This window comes from Nycticebus coucang, chromosome 14 (assembly GCF_027406575.1).
Source record: "Nycticebus coucang isolate mNycCou1 chromosome 14, mNycCou1.pri, whole genome shotgun sequence".
Classification (NCBI taxonomy): domain Eukaryota; kingdom Metazoa; phylum Chordata; class Mammalia; order Primates; family Lorisidae; genus Nycticebus; species Nycticebus coucang.
Genome location: NC_069793.1, coordinates 69682639 through 69689637, shown reverse-complemented (window position 1 = coordinate 69689637; position 6999 = coordinate 69682639).

The following is a 6999-nucleotide window of genomic DNA, read 5'->3' as shown; positions in this document are numbered from 1 at the left end:
CATGGTAACTACAAAGGAAATGTCTACACATCTTTAAAATATACACAAAGGAAATGAGAAAATAATCAAATTTCACTAAAAAAGTCAGCTAAACACAAAGACAATAACAAGGGAAATGACAGGTTAAATAAAGTAAAAGACATTTGAAAACAAACACTAAATTGTAAAAGTCTTTCCTTATTAATAATACATTAAATGTAAATGTGTTAAACTCTCTAATCCAAAACCAGAGATTGGCAGAATGGGCTTAAAAAACCATGATCCAGGAGAGGTGCAGGGGCTCATGCCTATAATCCCAGTACTCTGGGAGGCCAAGGTGGGTGGATTGCCATGAGCTCACAGTTTCGAGACCAGCCTGAGCAAGAGCAAGACCCTGTCTCTAAAAAAACAGCAAGGTGAGGTGGCGCCCTGTGGCTCAAGGAGTAAGGCGCTGGCCCCATATGCTGGAGGTGGCAGGTTCAAACCCAGCCCCGGCCAAAAACTGCAAAAAAAACAGCAAGGTGTTTTGGTGGGAGCCTGTAGTCCCAGCTACTTGGGAGGCTGAGGCAAGAGATCACTTGAGCCCAAGACTTGGAGGTTGCTGTGAGCTACGATGCCATGGCATACTGCTGAGGGTGACAAAGTGAGACTCTGTCTCAGAAAAAAAAAACACCAAAACCAATGATCCAATATGCTGTCCACAAAAGATTCATTTTAGATCCAAAAATACAAATAGATTTTAAGTGAGATGATATTCCATACAAATGTAACCAAAAGATAGGTGGGTTGCTATACAGATATTCCTTGATTTACAATTGGGTTGCATTCCAATGAACCCATTATAAGTAAAAAATACTGTAGGTCAAAAATCCATTTAATATACCAATAAACACATCATAAAGACAAAAAATTGCAAGTTGAACCATCATTAAGTCCAGATGCTTGACTTACAATGGGGTTAGATCTCAACAAACCATTTGTGAAGTCAAAAAATCACAACTTAAACCATTGTTAAGCAGAGATGCTCTTTGACTTACAATGGCATTATGTCCCAATAAACCCATTGTAAAGTCAAGAAATCATAATATGAATCATTGTCAGTTGTACTAATATCAGAAAAAATAGACTTTAAGTTAAAAATAGTTTTAGCAGACACAGGACAAGATACACTGATCAATTCATCAAGAAGACATACAATTATAAACATATATATACCAAATAACAGAGCTCCCCAAAATATAAGGCAAATAAAATTTACGGTAAAATCAGACATTCCTGCAATAATGGAGACTTGTAGAGACTTCAATACACCACTTTCAATAATGGATAGACTGTAGACTGTCTAATAGAAGATCATTAAGAAAACAGAGGACATGAATAACACTATAAAACAACTAGACCTAACAAACATACACAGAACACTCCACCCTACAATATCAAATAATATTCTTCTCAAGTGCACATGAAACATTCCCCAGATAGACCATATGTTAGGCCACAAAACAAGTCTCAATAAAATTGAAAAAACTGAAAACATACAAAGTATCTTCTTTGACTACAAGGGAATGAAGAGAGAAATCAATAACATAGCTGGGCACAGTAGCTTATGTCTGTAATCCTAGTGACTCGGGAGGCTGAAGAACAATTGCCTGAGCCCAGCAGTTTGAGACCAGCCTGGACAACACAATGAGGCTTCATCTCTAAAAAAATAAAAAAAAAAAATTAGCCAGGTATGGTGATGCATGCTGGTAGTCCTGGCTACTTGGCTGGCTGTGGCAAGAGAATTGCTTGATCTCAGCTTAGGAGTTTGAGGGTACAGTGAGTAAACTATGATTGCACCACTGTACTCCAGCTTGGGTGACAGAGAAAGACCCCAACTAAAAGAAACAAACAGCAAACAAACAAACCAGAAAAGACAAAAAGAAAGCAATAACAGAAGGAAAACTGGAAAATCTGCAAACATGTGGAAATTAAATAATATCTTCATAAACAACTAAAGGGTGAAGAAGACATCACAAGGGAAACTCGAAAATGCCTTGGGATGAATGAAAAAAATACAACATACTAAAATTTATGAGATACAATAAAAGTAGTGCTCAGGGGGAAATTTATAGCTATAAATATCTACATTAAAAAAGATTTATAGGCTCGGCACCTGTAGCTCAAGTGGCTAAGGTGCCAGCCACATATACCAGAGTTGGCAGGTTCAAATCCAGCCTGGACCTGCCAAACAACAATGACAACTACAACTACAACCAAAAAATAGCCGGGCATTGTGGCAGGAACCTGTAGTCCCAGCTAGTTGGGAGGCTAAAGCAAGAGAATCGCTTAAGACCAAGAGTTTGAGGTTGCTGTGATGCCATGGCACTCTACTCAGGGCCTCAGCTTGATGCTCTGTCTCAAAAAAAAAAAAAAAAAAAAAATCTATAATCAATGACAAAACTTTGCATCCCAAGGAACTAGAAAAGGAAGGACCTGTCAAAGGAAAGGCAGGATATAGCAAAAGGAAGGATATAATTAAGAATAGGCTGAAGATAAATGAAATAGAGACTAGAAAAACAATAAAGAGAATCAATAAAACTGAAAGTTGATTCCTTGAAAAGATCAACAAAATTGATAAGGGGTTGTACTGACAAAGAAAAGAGATGAGACACAAATAACTAAAATCAGAAAGGAAGGATATTACTATCAACTTTAAAGAAATAAAAAGGATTATAAGAATACACATACTATGAACAATTGTACACCAACAGATTAGATTACCTAGATGAAAAGGACGAATTCTTAGAAATACACAGATTACTTGACTCAAGAAGAAACAGACCTATAAGAAGTAAAGAGATTCAATTGTGATCAAAAAACTTCCCAACAAAGTTCAAGACTAGATGGCTTCACTCATCTTCACAGCCAAATATTTAAAGAATTAACACAAGTCTTTCTTAAGAGGGAATAAAATAAAAGAGGGAATACATTCTTAATGATTCTATGACTCAAGTACAGTAGAACCTCTGTAAGCTGACCACCCAAAGGACTGTAACAAACTGGTCAACATAGGAAACTAGGCCTTCCATACTGACACAGTCATGTGGTACATGTCTGACCTATGAAAATCAGGTCAACTCAAGAAGGTGGTCAACTATGGAGGTTCTACTCTGTGATCCTGATAATAAAACCAGATAAAGATATCACAAGAAAGTTACACACTAATATCCCTGTGAATACAGAGGCAAAACACTGCCAACACTAGCAAATTGAATCTGAAGGCATATTAAGAAGATTATACTACCATAAGAAAGTGGAGTTTATCCCAGGAATGCAAGGATGGTTCAACATCAGAAAATCAATATAATAAACATTAATACAACAAAGGAAAAAATTCACATGATCATCTTAATTGATGCAAAAAATGGCATTTGACAAAATTCCGTATCTTTTATGATGAAGACAGGCAGAAAACTAGGAATAGCTTCCAGCATTTCTCCTTTCCCTCACATGCTACTTTCTGCCTCCCTGTTCACTCTAATCCTGTTTCATTCTTCTTAAGACTGTTGTTTGAACATGCCAGGCATATCACTGAGGCCTTTGTACTTGGCTATTCTCTAGCCTAAAACACTTCCCAGAGCAATCAGCCTGGCTGGTTCTCTCACTTTTTTGAGTTAACTTCTTGGTGAAGCCTTCCCTATCTATCCTATCTCATCTTTCATACTCATACACTTTAGAATTTCATATTACCCTTCTCTATTTTTCTTAGTATCATTAAGATACTATGCATTTTTTGTATTTATTGCCTAGAATGTAAGCTATCCCCAGGGCAAATATATTTTACTATTTTGTTCTCTGCTATAGCCTGTTCTAGAACAGTGCCCGAGACACAAGTGCTCAATAAACATAAATTCAATTACTAATTAATGAATGTACATATTAGGCAGTTGAAGCCACAGCACAGATGACAGCTTCAGAAAGATGACAAAGAATGAGAAGTGATGTGGGCTGAGTACAAACCCTGGTGAACACCATCATGGAAAGGAGATAGCAGTTAATCCTGTGGACTAAATAGAAGTGGTATTGTGGATTGTGAGTAAATCTTATTATTGTAGATCTTACTAAACTCTTTTCTAACAAACTTGAATATTAAGCCTGAGATTTAATTCAATAGCATAAGAGAAAGAACTGAGAAAGCTTGGTACTTACCACTTTAGGACGAAAGAATTTTTTGGAATGACTCCCTAAAAAACTGCATTTCAAGAATTCTCTGGGAAGCCCGTTGTGGGGAAGTACAAAGGAACCCTCATGGTGTGTTACAGTGCACACCTGGAATTCCTATAAGGTATTATTAATATACTAAGGAACTTGGTAACTTCCAAAAATAAAATGTGAGTTCCTACCTCAAAAGAAGATCCTTATGCACTGCAAATAATTCTCAGTAGGTAACAAACTTAAGTGCTAAGAAAGCATGTGTTTCTCCCAAAATGCTAGAGGAACCCAGCAGTGGGGAGTGATGAGTTTTCATTGAAAAGATCTGGGCAGTTTTGATGATGGAAGTAGAATCCAAGCTGGACATGGAGCAATGAGTGAGACTTCCAAATGCAAAGCACAAAGCATGTGGTGTGGTGTGGTGTGGTGTGGTGGGGAAGGTGGGTAGTAGCTTGGGGTAGTGGAATTGGATTATGAATCCAGAAATGTAGGTTGAGGCTTGATCCGAGATTCTTAAATGCCAAATTCATACCACTGTAGGGAACCATTGAAGATGTTTAAGAAAAAGGCATGTGACTGGCAGCAAAACAGAAATGTCAAGTATATTTTTCTGTAATTAACCAGCAAGACTCCAGACATTTTATAAATTAAATCATTTTTGTCAGTTTCAGTGGCTTAAAACTTTTCATTGACTTCCTCTTGTTCTTAGAATGAAGGCACACACCTTTATCACAACCTGTAAGACTTTTTTTTTTTTTTTTAAAGACAGTGTCTCACTCTGTTGCTTTGGATAGAGTGCCTGGTATCATAGCTCACAGTAACCTTAATCAATCTCTTGGGCTTGGACGATCCTCTTGCCTCAATCCACATGCTGCAACTAGGTTGTCCTACTTGAAGTTCTCCTCCTACCATGCCTCTCCCACTACAGAGCTTATGCATCTGCTGTCCCATTTGCTGGACAGCTTATCCCCCTCCGCTTTGCTTACTTTAATCTTAATTCCTTTCTTTCCTTGATCATGCTCAAGCATTCCTTCCTTAGGGAAACTCTCCCTAATCTCCCCATTAATATGCTATCGTGGCACTATGTCTTTCTCCATCTAGCTATTACCATTTTATACATTTAGCTGTAATTCTTTGATTAACATGTCTCCTTCACTAGGCTGGAAGCTCCAGGTGAGTAGAGGCTTTCTTCCCCCAGCTGACAACTGTATCCCTGATATCGCCACATAGAAAGTGCCCAGTAACAACTCATTGCAAGGAAGAGAAAGAAAAGTCAGGACAGCAGACAGAACTATTTGGAGGGAAGAATGCTTATTTATCTATCAGTCTTTTCTTAAGGAATCAGATAATGTAGTACTATTACTCAGTCTATCCTCTACCGTTTTATGCTTTTAGAGCTTGTCAAAGTTCACAATGCTTGTTGGGATTCAAACCACGCTTGTCTGGTTTAAAAAAAGAAAAAAAAAGGCAGTGTATGTTTTCAGTTACAGTGTGTAATGTATGTGCATGGAAGAAGGAAGAAGGCAGAGTGAACCTGCTCACAAGTACAAATCTGATCCTACTGTGTTTCAGTTCTTCTTTTTCACTATATAGGTCATCAAGTCTTAACTTACTTAAAAGCTTATAAGCCTGCAAGCACAGGCAGTAGGCTGTTGTTAATATCCTTTCTGGGAAAGATCTTACTTCTATGGTGCTTTTTTTCACTCCACTTCCTCTTATATAGGATTTGTGACACATAAATGAACTTAAAAAAAAAAAATAGCCTAAATTTGGCACCTCTGTGAAGGCACCTAAGGCTGATTAGTAGATATGTTTTAGTCCAATGTTAAGTTTCTCTGTCCTTCCGATGGTCAGTCTTGTTTGATGGCACAAACACAACCCTCTAGAGAAAACAGTAACTCATGGCTCAGCATGATCCATTAGCATTTTAATCTGTGAGTTCTGGTACATCATTTAACTTCTCTGAGCTTTCAGTTTTCTATTTATAAACTCTTGGACTCAAAAATACTGAGCATCTCTGTCCCTGGTATTTTTACATGCAGATTTCGTCCAGTCTTCACAATAATCCCACAATAACCCATGGGGTTATAAATACTCACTTTATATAATAAGGAAACTAACTGGGAGAGGGAATGTGACTTGCCTAAGTTCATATGATCAATAAACAAAGGAGCCTGGGACTCAAATCCAGCCCACCTAACTACTATCTCCTATGTAATGTGTCCCCTACCCCAGCCAAGCTATTCTAAGAACCTTACAAAGAAATGTAATTAAAAGCAGGTTTTCAACTACAGAACTATACAGTTTTAGTAATCTTTGGCAATTTGTTACATTAGAGAGGAAGAACTAGAATCTAATCTCTTAAGGGTGATGAATTAATTAGCAAAGAACAGATTACTTTTCTCCTAAGAGTAGTAACATTTCCTCTACTTCAAAAGTTCTCAATTTAAAATAAGAAAAAAATAAAATAATTGAAAAATGGGCAGAGTCTAGACATTTTTCCAAACATACACAGATGGCCAAGATGCTAATCATTAGCCATCAGGAAAACGTAAATTAGAAACACGATGAGGTACTACTTTACACTTCACACACTAGGGTAACTATGACCAAAAAGACAAATAATAGCAAGTGTTGGCAACCCTCACATGTTAATGGGAATGCAATACAGGCATTTGCTGTGGAAAACAGTCTAGCAGTTCCTCAAAAGGTTTAGCAGTTATTGTAGGACCCAGCAATTTCAATCCTAGGTATATACCCATGAGAACTGGAAACATATGTCCATAGCAGCACTATTCATAATAGCCAAAAAAGGGAACCAACACA